Source organism: Heterodontus francisci, chromosome 3 (genome assembly GCF_036365525.1).
Source record: "Heterodontus francisci isolate sHetFra1 chromosome 3, sHetFra1.hap1, whole genome shotgun sequence".
Classification (NCBI taxonomy): Eukaryota; Metazoa; Chordata; class Chondrichthyes; order Heterodontiformes; family Heterodontidae; genus Heterodontus; species Heterodontus francisci.
In genome coordinates this window covers 177,858,757-177,871,600 of record NC_090373.1, presented here as the reverse complement: position 1 = coordinate 177,871,600, position 12,844 = coordinate 177,858,757, and positions in this window count along the sequence as shown.

Genomic DNA, 12,844 nt, shown 5'->3' with positions numbered 1-12,844 from the left:
ACTGCAGGGTGATTGACTGCAGGGTGATTGACTGCAGGGTGATTGACTGCAGGGTGATTGACTGCAGGGTGATTAACTGCAGGGCGATTGATTGCAGAGTGATTAATTGCAGGGTGATTGACTGCAGGGTGATTGACTGCAGAGTGATTGACTGCAGGGCGATTGACTGCAGAGTGATTAATTGCAGGGTGATTGACTGCAGGGTGATAGACTGCAGAGTGATTGACTGCAGGGCGATTGACTGCAGAGTGATTAATTGCAGGGTGATTGACTGCAGGGTGATAGACTGCAGAGTGATTGACTGCAGGGCGATTGACTGCAGAGTGATTAATTGCAGGGTGATTGATTGCAGAGTGATTGATTGCAGGGTGATTGATTGCAGAGTGATTAATTGCAGGGTGGTTGACTGCAGGGTGATTGACTGCAGGGTGATTGACTGCAGGGCGATTGACTGCAGGGTGATTGACTGCAGGGCGATTGATTGCAGAGTGATTAATTGCAGGGTGATTGACTGCAGGGTGATTGACTGCAGGGTGATTGACTGCAGGGTGATTGACTGCAGGGCGATTGATTGCAGAGTGATTAATTGCAGGGTGATTGACTGCAGGGTGATTGACTGCAGGGTGATTGACTGCAGGGTGATTGACTGCAGGGCGATTGACTGCAGAGTGATTAATTGCAGGGTGATTGACTGCAGGGTGATTGACTGCAGGGCGATTGATTGCAGAGTGATTAATTGCAGGGTCATTGACAGCACGGTGATTGACTGCAGAGTGATTGACTGCAGGGCGATTGACTGCAGAGTGATTAATTGCAGGGTGATTGACTGCAGCGTGATTGATTGCAGGGTGATTGATTGCAGAGTGATTGATTGCAGGGTGATTGACTGCATGGTCATTGACCTCACGGCGATTGACTGCAGAGTGATTAATTGCAGGGTGCTTGACTGCAGGGTGATTGACTGCAGGGTGATTGACTGCAGGGTGATTGACTGCAGGGCGATTGATAGCAGAGCGATTGATTGCAGAGTGATTAATTGCAGAGCGATTGATTGCAGAGTGATTAATTGCAGGGTGATTGACTGCAGGGTGATTGACTGCAGAGTGATTGACTGCAGGGCGATTGACTGCAGAGTGATTAATTGCAGGGTGATTGACTGCAGGGTGATAGACTGCAGAGTGATTGACTGCAGGGCGATTGACTGCAGAGTGATTAATTGCAGGGTGATTGATTGCAGAGTGATTGATTGCAGGGTGATTGATTGCAGAGTGATTAATTGCAGGGTGGTTGACTGCAGGGTGATTGACTGCAGGGTGATTGACTGCAGGGCGATTGACTGCAGGGTGATTGACTGCAGGGCGATTGATTGCAGAGTGATTAATTGCAGGGTGATTGACTGCAGGGTGATTGACTGCAGGGTGATTGACTGCAGGGTGATTGACTGCAGGGCGATTGATTGCAGAGTGATTAATTGCAGGGTGATTGACTGCAGGGTGATTGACTGCAGGGTGATTGACTGCAGGGCGATTGATTGCAGAGTGATTAATTGCAGGGTGATTGACTGCAGGGTGATTGACTGCAGAGTGATTGGCTGCTGGGCGATTGACTGCAGAGTGATTAATTGCAGGGTGATTGACTGCAGGGTGATTGACTGCAGGGCGATTGATTGCAGAGTGATTAATTGCAGGGTGATTTATTGCATGGTCATTGACATCACGGTGATTGACTGCAGAGTGATTAATTGCAGGGTGCTTGACTGCAGGGTGATTGACTGCAGGGTGATTGACTGCAGGGCGATTGATTGCAGAGCGATTGATTGCAGAGTGATTAATTGCAGGGTGATTGACAGCAGGGTGATTGATTGCAGAGTGATTGATTGCAGGGTGATTGATTGCAGGGTAATTGACTGCAGGGTGATTGACTGCAGGGCGATTGATTGCAGAGTGATTAATTGCAGGGTGATTGACTGCAGGGTGATTGACTGCAGGGTGATTGACTGCAGGGCGATTGATTGCAGAGTGATTAATTGCAGGGTGATTGACTGCAGGGTGATTGACTGCAGAGTGATTGACTGCAGGGCGATTGACTGCAGAGTGATTAATTGCAGGGTGATTGGCTGCAGGGTGATTGACTGCAGGGTTATTGACAGCACGGTGATTGACTGCAGAGTGATTAATTGCAGGGTGATTGACTGCAGAGTGATTGATTGCAGGGTGATTGACTGCAGGGTCATTGACTGCAGGGTGATTGAGTGCAGGGTGATTGATTGCAGATTGATTGACAGCACAGTGATTGACTGCAGGGTGATTGATTGCAGGGTGACTGCAGCGTGATTGACAGCACGGTGATTGATTGCAGGGTGATTGACTGCAATGTGATTGACAGCACTGTGTTTGATTGCAGGGTGATTGACTGCAGGGTGATTGACAGCACGGTGATTGATTGCAGGGTGATTGACTGCATAGTTATTGACTGCAAGTAATTGCAGGGTGATAGTTTGCACAGAAATTGACAGCACGGTGATTGATTGCAGAGTGATTGACTGCAGGGTCATTGACTGCAGGTGATCGATTGCAGGGTGATTCACTGCAGTGTGATTGACTGCAGAGTGAATGACGTCATGGTGATTGATTGAAGAGTGATTGATTGCAGTGTGATTGTTTGCAGGGTGATTGACTGCAGTGTGATTGACTGCAGGGCAATTGATGGCAGAGTGATTGACTGCAGGGTGATTGATAGCACGGTGATTTACTGCAGAGTGATTAATTGCAGGGTGATTGACTGCAGAGTGATTGATTGGAGAGTGATTGATTGCAGCGTGATTGACTGCAGGGTCATTGACAGCACGGTGATTGACTGCAGAGTGATTAATTGCAGGGTGATTGATTGCAGAGTGATTGATTGCAGGATCATTGACCGCACGGCGATTGACTGCAGAGTGATTAATTGCAGGGTGGTTGATTGCAGAGTGATTGATTGCAGGGTCATTGACCGCACGGCGATTGACTGCATGGTGATTAATTGCAGGGTTATTGACTGCAGGGTGATTGACTGCAGGGTGATTGATTGCAGATTGATTGATTGCAGGGTGATTTACTGCAGGGTCATTGACAGCACGGTGATTGACTGCAGGGTGATTGATTGCCGGGTGACTGCAGCGTGATTGACAGCATGGTGATTGATTGCAGGGTGATTGACTGCAGGGTGATTGATTGCAGGGTGATTGTTTGCAGAGTGATTGACTGCAATGTGATTGACAGCACTGTGTTTGATTGCAGGGTGATTGACTGCAGGGTGATTGACAGCATGGTGATTGATTGCAGGGTGATTGACTGCATAGTTATTGACTGCAGGTAATTGCAGGGTGATAGATTGCACAGAAATTGACAGCACGGTGATTGATTGCAGAGTGATTGACTGCAGGGTCATTGACTGCAGGTGATCGATTGCAGGGTGATTGACTGCCGGGTCATTGACCGCACGGTGATTGACTGCAGAGTGATTAATTGCAGGGTGGTTGACTGCAGGGTAATTGACTGCAGGGTGATTGACTGCAGGGCGATTGATTGCAGAGTGATTGACTGCAGGATCTTTGACAGCACGGTGATTGACTGCAGAGTGATTAATTGCAGGGTGATTGACTGCAGAGTGATTGATTGCAGGGTGATTGACTGCAGGGTCATTGACTGCAGGGTGATTGACTGCAGAGTGATTAATTGCAGGGTGATTGACTGCAGAGTGATTGATTGCAGGGTGATTGACTGCAGGGTCATTGACTGCAGGGTGATTGAGTGCAGGGTGATTGATTGCAGATCGATTGACAGCACGGTGATTGACTGCAGGGTGATTGATTGCAGGGTGACTGCAGCGTGATTGACAGCATGATGATTGATTGCAGGGTGATTGACTGCAATGTGATTGACAGCACTGTGATTGATTGCAGGGTGATTGACTGCAGGGTGATTGACAGCACGGTGATTGATTGCAGGGTGATTGACTGCATAGTTATTGACTGCAGGTAATTGCAGGGTGATTCACTGCACTGTGATTGACTGCAGAGCGAATGACGGCAGGGTGATTGATTGCAGGGTGATTGACTGCAGGGTGATTAACTGCAGGGTGATTGACAGCACGGTGATTGATTGCAGGGTGATTGACTGCAGGGTGATTGACTGCAGGGCAATTGATTGCAGAGTGATTGATTGCAGGGTGATTGACTGCAGGATCATTGACAGTGTGAGAATAAGAAATACTGAAATGTTGTTTCTACAGCTTGCGGAAAATTACTGAGAAGTCATTTCTACACAACATAATGAAATCACTGAAAAAGAGAACTGATAAGGGTATGTAAGTCAAGACCTTGAGACAGTACAGCGGTTAAAAATTGTGCTTAGGCAGAGAAAAGAGAAACAGCAAGAGTTAGAACAAAGGATGTAGTGAATAAGAAACTGCCCCACTGAGATAAAGGCTGACAGCTGCAAGTTAAAACACTCAATGGAGAGCCAAATAAGGTAAAACAACAAGAGTTAGGGGCTAGAAAGTTAGAGTAGGGGGAGAAGTAAACAGAGGAGGAGACTGTAGCAACTATAGGATAGGTTAGTGTCATAATATGTTATAACCAATAATGTAAACTAAAGGCGTGGAAAAATGAATTTGTATTGTATAAACATGAACTGAATATGTTGATCGGTGTGCCTGCTTGTAGGACACCCGATCTTGCAAGAACGTTAAATAAACTTACTTCTTCAGAGTTTGACTTGGTGTAAATTATTATTAAGTGGGCTACGTTTCTCACAACAGCACGGTGATTGACTGCAGAGTGATTAATTGCAGGGTGATTGAATGCAGGGTGATTGACTGCAGGGTGATTGATTGAAGAGTGATTGATTGCAGCGTGATTGTCTGCAGAGTGATTGATTGCAGGGTGATTGACTGCAGGGTGATTGACTGCAGAGTGATTGATTGCAGGGTGATTGACTGCAGGGTGATTGACTGCAGAGTGATTGATTGCTGGGTGATTGACTGCAGGGTCATTGACCACACGGTGATTGACTGCAGGGTCATTGACCACACGGTGATTGACTGCAGGGTCATTGACCACACGGTGATTGACTGCAGATTGATTAATTGCAGATTGATTGATTGCAGGGTGATTGACTGCAGGGTGATTGATTGCAGGGTGACTGCAGCGTGATTGACAGCACGGTGATTGATTGCAGGGTGATTGACTGCAGGGTGATTGATTGCACGGTGATTGTTTGCAGAGTGATTGACTGCAATGTGATTGACAGCACTGTGTTTGATTGCAGGGTGATTGACTGCAGGGTGATTGACAGCACGGTGATTGATTGCAGGGTGATTGACTGCATAGTTATTGACTGCAGGTAATTGCAGGATGATAATTTGCACAGAAATTGACAGCACGGTGATTGATTGCAGAGTGATTAATTGCAGGGTGATTGACTGCAGGGTGATTGACTGCAGGGTGATTGACTGTAGGGCGATTGATTGCAGAGTTATTAATTGCAGGGTGATTGACTGCAGGGTGATTGACTGCAGGGTGATTGACTGCAGGGTGATTAACTGCAGGGCGATTGATTGCAGAGTGATTAATTGCAGGGTGATTGACTGCAGGGTGATTGACTGCAGAGTGATTGACTGCAGGGCGATTGACTGCAGAGTGATTAATTGCAGGGTGATTGACTGCAGGGTGATAGACTGCAGAGTGATTGACTGCAGGGCGATTGACTGCAGAGTGATTAATTGCAGGGTGATTGATTGCAGAGTGATTGATTGCAGGGTGATTGATTGCAGAGTGATTAATTGCAGGGTGGTTGACTGCAGGGTGATTGACTGCAGGGTGATTGACTGCAGGGCGATTGACTGCAGGGTGATTGACTACAGGGCGATTGATTGCAGAGTGATTAATTGCAGGGTGATTGACTGCAGGGTGATTGAGTGCAGGGTGATTGACTGCAGGGTGATTGACTGCAGGGCGATTGATTGCAGAGTGATTAATTGCAGGGTGATTGACTGCAGGGTGATTGACTGCAGGGTGATTGACTGCAGGGCGATTGATTGCAGAGTGATTAATTGCAGGGTGATTGACTGCAGGGTGATTGACTGCAGAGTGATTGACTGCAGGGCGATTGACTGCAGAGTGATTAATTGCAGGGTGATTGACTGCAGGGCGATTGATTGCAGAGTGATTAATTGCAGGGTCATTGACAGCACGGTGATTGACTGCAGAGTGATTGACTGCAGGGCGATTGACTGCAGAGTGATTAATTGCAGGGTGATTGACTGCAGCGTGATTGATTGCAGGGTGATTGATTGCAGAGTGATTGATTGCAGGGTGATTGACTGCATGGTCATTGACCTCACGGTGATTGACTGCAGAGTGATTAATTGCAGGGTGCTTGACTGCAGGGTGATTGACTGCAGGGTGATTGACTGCAGGGCGATTGATTGCAGAGTGATTAATTGCAGGGTCATTGACAGCACGGTGATTGACTGCAGAGTGATTGACTGCAGGGCGATTGACTGCAGAGTGATTAATTGCAGGGTGATTGACTGCAGGGCGATTGATTGCAGAGTGATTAATTGCAGGGTCATTGACAGCACGGTGATTGACTGCAGAGTGATTGACTGCAGGGCGATTGACTGCAGAGTGATTAATTGCAGGGTGATTGACTGCAGCGTGATTGATTGCAGGGTGATTGATTGCAGAGTGATTGATTGCAGGGTGATTGACTGCATGGTCATTGACCTCACGGTGATTGACTGCAGAGTGATTAATTGCAGGGTGCTTGACTGCAGGGTGATTGACTGCAGGGTGATTGACTGCAGGGTGATTGACTGCAGGGCGATTGATTGCAGAGCGATTGATTGCAGAGTGATTAATTGCAGGGTGATTGACAGCAGGGTGATTGATTGCAGAGTGATTGATTGCAGGGTGATTGATTGCAGGGTAATTGACTGCAGGGTGATTGACTGCAGGGCGATTGATTGCAGAGTGATTAATTGCAGGGTGATTGACTGCAGGGTGATTGACTGCAGGGTGATTGACTGCAGGGCGATTGATTGCAGAGTGATTAATTGCAGGGTGATTGACTGCAGGGTGATTGACTGCAGAGTGATTGACTGCAGGGCGATTGACTGCAGAGTGATTAATTGCAGGGTGATTGGCTGCAGGGTGATTGACTGCAGGGTTATTGACAGCACGGTGATTGACTGCAGAGTGATTAATTGCAGGGTGATTGACTGCAGAGTGATTGATTGCAGGGTGATTGACTGCAGGGTCATTGACTGCAGGGTGATTGAGTGCAGGGTGATTGATTGCAGATTGATTGACAGCACAATGATTGACTGCAGGGTGATTGATTGCAGGGTGACTGCAGTGTGATTGACAGCACGGTGATTGATTGCAGGGTGATTGACTGCAATGTGATTGACAGCACTGTGTTTGATTGCAGGGTGATTGACTGCAGGGTGATTGACAGCACGGTGATTGATTGCAGTGTGATTGACTGCATAGTTATTGACTGCAGGTAATTGCAGGGTGATTCACTGCACTGTGATTGACTGCAGAGTGAATGACTGCAGAGTGATTAACTGCAGGGTGATTGACAGCACGGTGATTGATTGCAGGGTGATTGAGTGCAGGGTGATTGACTGCAGGGCAACTGATTGCAGAGTGATTGATTGCAGAGTGATTGACTGCAGGATCATTGACAGTGTGAGAATAAGAAATACTGAAATGTTGTTTCTACAGCTTGCGGAAAATTACTGAGAAGTCATTTCTACACAACATAATGAAATCACTGAAAAAGAGAACTGATAAGGGTATGTAAGTCAAGACCTTGAGACAGTACAGCGGTTAAAAATTGTGCTTAGGCAGAGAAAAGAGAAACAGCAAGAGTTAGAACAAAGGATGTAGTGAATAAGAAACTGCCCCACTGAGATAAAGGCTGACAGCTGCAAGTTAAAACACTCAATGGAGAGCCAAATAAGGTAAAACAACAAGAGTTAGGGGCTAGAAAGTTAGAGTAGGGGGAGAAGTAAACAGAGGAGGAGACTGTAGCAACTATAGGATAGGTTAGTGTCATAATATGTTATAACCAATAATGTAAACTAAAGGCGTGGAAAAATGAATTTGTATTGTATAAACATGAACTGAATATGTTGATCGGTGTGCCTGCTTGTAGGACACCCGATCTTGCAAGAACGTTAAATAAACTTACTTCTTCAGAGTTTGACTTGGTGTAAATTATTATTAAGTGGGCTTCGTTTCTCACAATAGCACGGTGATTGACTGCAGATTGATTAATTGCAGGGTGATTGAATGCAGGGTGATTGACTGCAGGGTGATTGATTGCAGAGTGATTGATTGCAGCGTGATTGTCTGCAGAGTGATTGATTGCAGGGTGATTGACTGCAGGGTGATTGACTGCAGAGTGATTGATTGCTGGGTGATTGACTGCAGGGTCATTGACCACACGGTGATTGACTGAAGGGTCATTGACCACACGGTGATTGACTGCACGGTGACTGATGGCAGGGTGATTGATTGCAGTGTGATTGTTTGCAGAGTGATTGACTGCAGGGTCATTGACCACACAGTGATTGACTGCAGGATCATTGACCACACGGTGATTGACTGCAGAGTGATTAATTGCAGATTGATTGATTGCAGGGTGATTGACTGCAGGGTCATTGACAGCACGGTGATTGATTGCAGGGTGATTGACTGCAGGGTGATTGATTGCACGGTGATTGTTTGCAGAGTGATTGACTGCAATGTGATTGACAGCACTGTGTTTGATTGCAGGGTGATTGACTGCAGGGTGATTGACAGCATGGTGATTGATTGCAGGGTGATTGACTGCATAGTTATTGACTGCAGGTAATTGCAGGATGATAATTTGCACAGAAATTGACAGCACGGTGATTGATTGCAGAGTGATTGACTCGAGGGTCATTGACTGCAGGTGATCGATTGCAGGGTGATTGACTGCAGGGTGATTCACTGCTGGGTGATTGTCTGCAGGGTCATTGACTGCAGTGTGATTGATTGCAGGGTGATTGACTGCGGGGTGATTGACTGCAGGGCAATTGATTGCAGAGTGATTGATTGCAGCGTGATTGACTGCAGGGTCATTGACAGCACGGTGATTGATTGCAGGGTGATTGATTGCAGAGTGATTAATTGCAGGGTGGTTGACTGCAGGGTGATTGACTGCAGGGTGATTGACTGTAGGGCGATTGATTGCAGAGTGATTAATTGCAGGGTGATTGACTGCAGGGTGATTGACTGCAGGGTGATTGACTGCAGGGTGATTGACTGCAGGTCGATTGATTGCAGAGCGATTAATTGCAGGGTGATTGACTGCAGGGTGATTGACTGCAGAGTGATTGACTGCAGGGCGATTGACTGCAACGTGATTAATTGCAGGGTGATTGACTGCAGGGTGATAGACTGCAGAGTGATTGACTGCAGGGCGATTGACTGCAGAGTGATTAATTGCAGGGTGATTGATTGCAGAGTGATTGATTGCAGGGTGATTGATTGCAGAGTGATTAATTGCAGGGTGGTTGACTGCAGGGTGATTGACTGCAGGGTGATTGACTGCAGGGCGATTGACTGCAGGCCGATTGACTGCAGGGCGATTGATTGCAGAGTGATTAATTGCAGGGTGATTGACTGCAGGGTGATTGACTGCAGGGTGATTGACTGCAGGGCGATTGATTGCAGAGTGATTAATTGCAGGGTGATTGACTGCAGGATGATTGACTGCAGGGTGATTGACTGCAGGTTGATTGACTGCAGGGCGATTGATTGCAGAGTGATTAATTGCAGGGTGATTGACTGCAGGGTGATTGACTGCAGGGCGATTGATTGCAGAGTGATTAATTGCAGGGTGATTGACTGCAGGGTGATTGACTGCAGAGTGATTGACTGCAGGGCGATTGACTGCAGAGTGATTAATTGCAGGGTGATTGACTGCAGGGTGATTGACTGCAGGGCGATTGATTGCAGAGTGATTAATTGCAGGGTCATTGACAGCACGGTGATTGACTGCAGAGTGATTGACTGCAGGGCGATTGACTGCAGAGTGATTAATTGCAGGGTGATTGACTGCAGAGTGATTGATTGCAGGGTGATTGACTGCATGGTCATTGACCTCACGGTGATTGACTGCAGAGTGATTAATTGCAGGGTGCTTGACTGCAGGGTGATTGTCTGCTGGGTGATTGACTGCAGGGTGATTGACTGCAGGGCGATTGATTGCAGAGCGATTGATTGCAGAGTGATTAATTGCAGGGTGATTGACAGCAGGGTGATTGACTGCAGGGTGATTGACTGCAGGGCGATTGATTGCAGAGTGATTAATTGCAGGGTGATTGACTGCAGGGTGATTGACTGCAGGGTGATTGACTGCAGAGTGATTAATTGCAGGGTGATTGACTGCAGCGTGATTGATTGCAGAGTGATTGATTGCAGGGTGATTGACTACAGGATCATTGACTGCAAGGCGATTGATTGCAGAGTGATTGATTGCAGCGTGATTGACTGCGATGTGATTGATTGCAGGGTGTTTGACTGCAGGTTGATTGATTGCAGATTGATTGATTGCAGGGTGATTGACTGCAGAGTGATTGATTGCAGATTGATTGACTGCAGGGTGATTGACTGCAGAGTGATTAATTGCAGGGTGTTTGACTGCAAGGTGATTGACTGCAGACAGATGGATTGCAGGGTGATTGACTGCATACTGCTTGACTGCAGGTGATTTACTGCAGTGTGACTGATTACAGGGTGATTGCTTATAGATTGATTTACCGTCGGGTGATTTACTGCAGGGTGATTCATTGCAGAGTGATTGACTGCAGGGTGATTGATTGCAATGTGATTGCTTATTGAGCAATTATGGAGTGATTGATTGCGGAGTCTGTCATTGCAAAGTCTTTCATTGCTTGTGTTCGATTGCACCATGATCGATTGTTGGTTGATTGATTGCAGGGTAATAACGTGTATCGCGATTGCTGACAAAATGATTGATTACAGGATGATTACAGAGTGATCCTTTGCAGAGTAATTGCAGGGTAACTGATTACAGGGTGATTGATTACGGGGTGATTGATTCCAAGTTGATTGATTTCAGAGTGATTGATTCCCGGGTGTTTGCTTTCGGGGTGTTTGATTGCAGAGTGATTGATTGCAGTGATCAATTGCGGAAGGATTGATTACAGAGTAGTTAGTTGCACCGTGATTGTTGACAAAGTGATTGATTACAGGATGATTACAGAGTGATCTATTGCAGTATGATAGATCACCAAGTGATTTATTGAAGGATGATTGATTTCAGGGTGATTGTTCATAGAATGATTGATTAAAGTGTGATTGATTACAGCATGAATGATTTCAGGGTGATTGCAGCTTAATTGAATGCAAAGTGTTTGATTGCAGGGTGAATGATTTCAGACTGATTATGGAGAAATTTATTACAGGTTGATTACAGAGTGATTGATTTGAAGAGTAATGGATTGCAGTGATCGCAGGATGATTGGTAACACAATAATTGAGCGCAGGGTGATTGATTGCACAGTAATTGATGGAAGAGTGAATTGTTGCGGAGTGATTGATTGCAGGGTGATTGAGCACAGGGTGATTGATCACAGAGTGATTGGTTAAAGATTGGATAATTACAGAGTGATCGATTGCTGAGTGATCAATTGCAGTGTGAGCGATTGCAGGGTGATTGATTGCAAAGTGATTGATTACAGGGTGATTGATTACAGGGTGATTGACTTTAGAGTGATTGATTGCCGTGTGTTTGAATGTGGAGTAATTGATTGCAGGGTGATTGATTACAGAGTAAATGGTTGCATTTTGATCGATTGCAAGGTGATCGATTGCAGGGTGATTGATTTCAGGGTGAATGATTAAAGAGTGATTGATTACAGGGCAATTGACTATAGAGTAATTGATCGTCGAGGGACTGATCACTGGGTGATTGATTGCAGGGTGATTGATCGCATGGGGATTTAGTACAGTTTGATTGATAGCAGAGTGATTGATTTCAGCATGATTGATTACAGAGAGATTGATTACAGAATCATTGATTTCAGTATTATTGTTTGTGGAACAATTGATTGCAGGGCAATAGATTGCATGGTGATTGACTTCAGGTTGACTGATTGCAGGGTGATTGATTACAGAGTGAATGATTGCAGAGTGATTGATCACAAGGTGATTGATCGCATGGATATTGATTACAGGGCAATTGATTGCACGGTGATTGATTACGGAGTGATTGATTTCAGGATGACTGCAGCAATTTGTCACAGGGTGATTGATTACAACATGATTGATTTCAGGATGATTAATCACAGGATGATTGATCACAGGGAGGTTGATTACAGGGTGATTGACTTTAGAGTGATAGATTGCAGGGTGATTCATTGCAGAGTAATTGATTACAGAATGATTGATTACAGAGTGATTGATTGCATAGCGATTGATTGAATTCAGTGTGATCAATCAGGGAGTTATCGTTTGCAGAGCGATCGATTACAGAGTGATTTATTACCAGGGTAATTGATTACAGGGTGATTGATTACAGAGTGATTTATTGCAGGGTAATTCATTGCAAAGTGATAGATTACAGGGTGATCTATGAAAGGATGAAGGATTACAGTGTGATTGATTACAGGATTATTGATTATAGAATAATTGATTGCAGAGGAATTGATCACAGTGTGATTAATTATAGAGAGATTGATGAAAGGTGAATGATAGCAGGTCGATTGCTGCTTAATTGATTGCAGAGTGATCAATTGC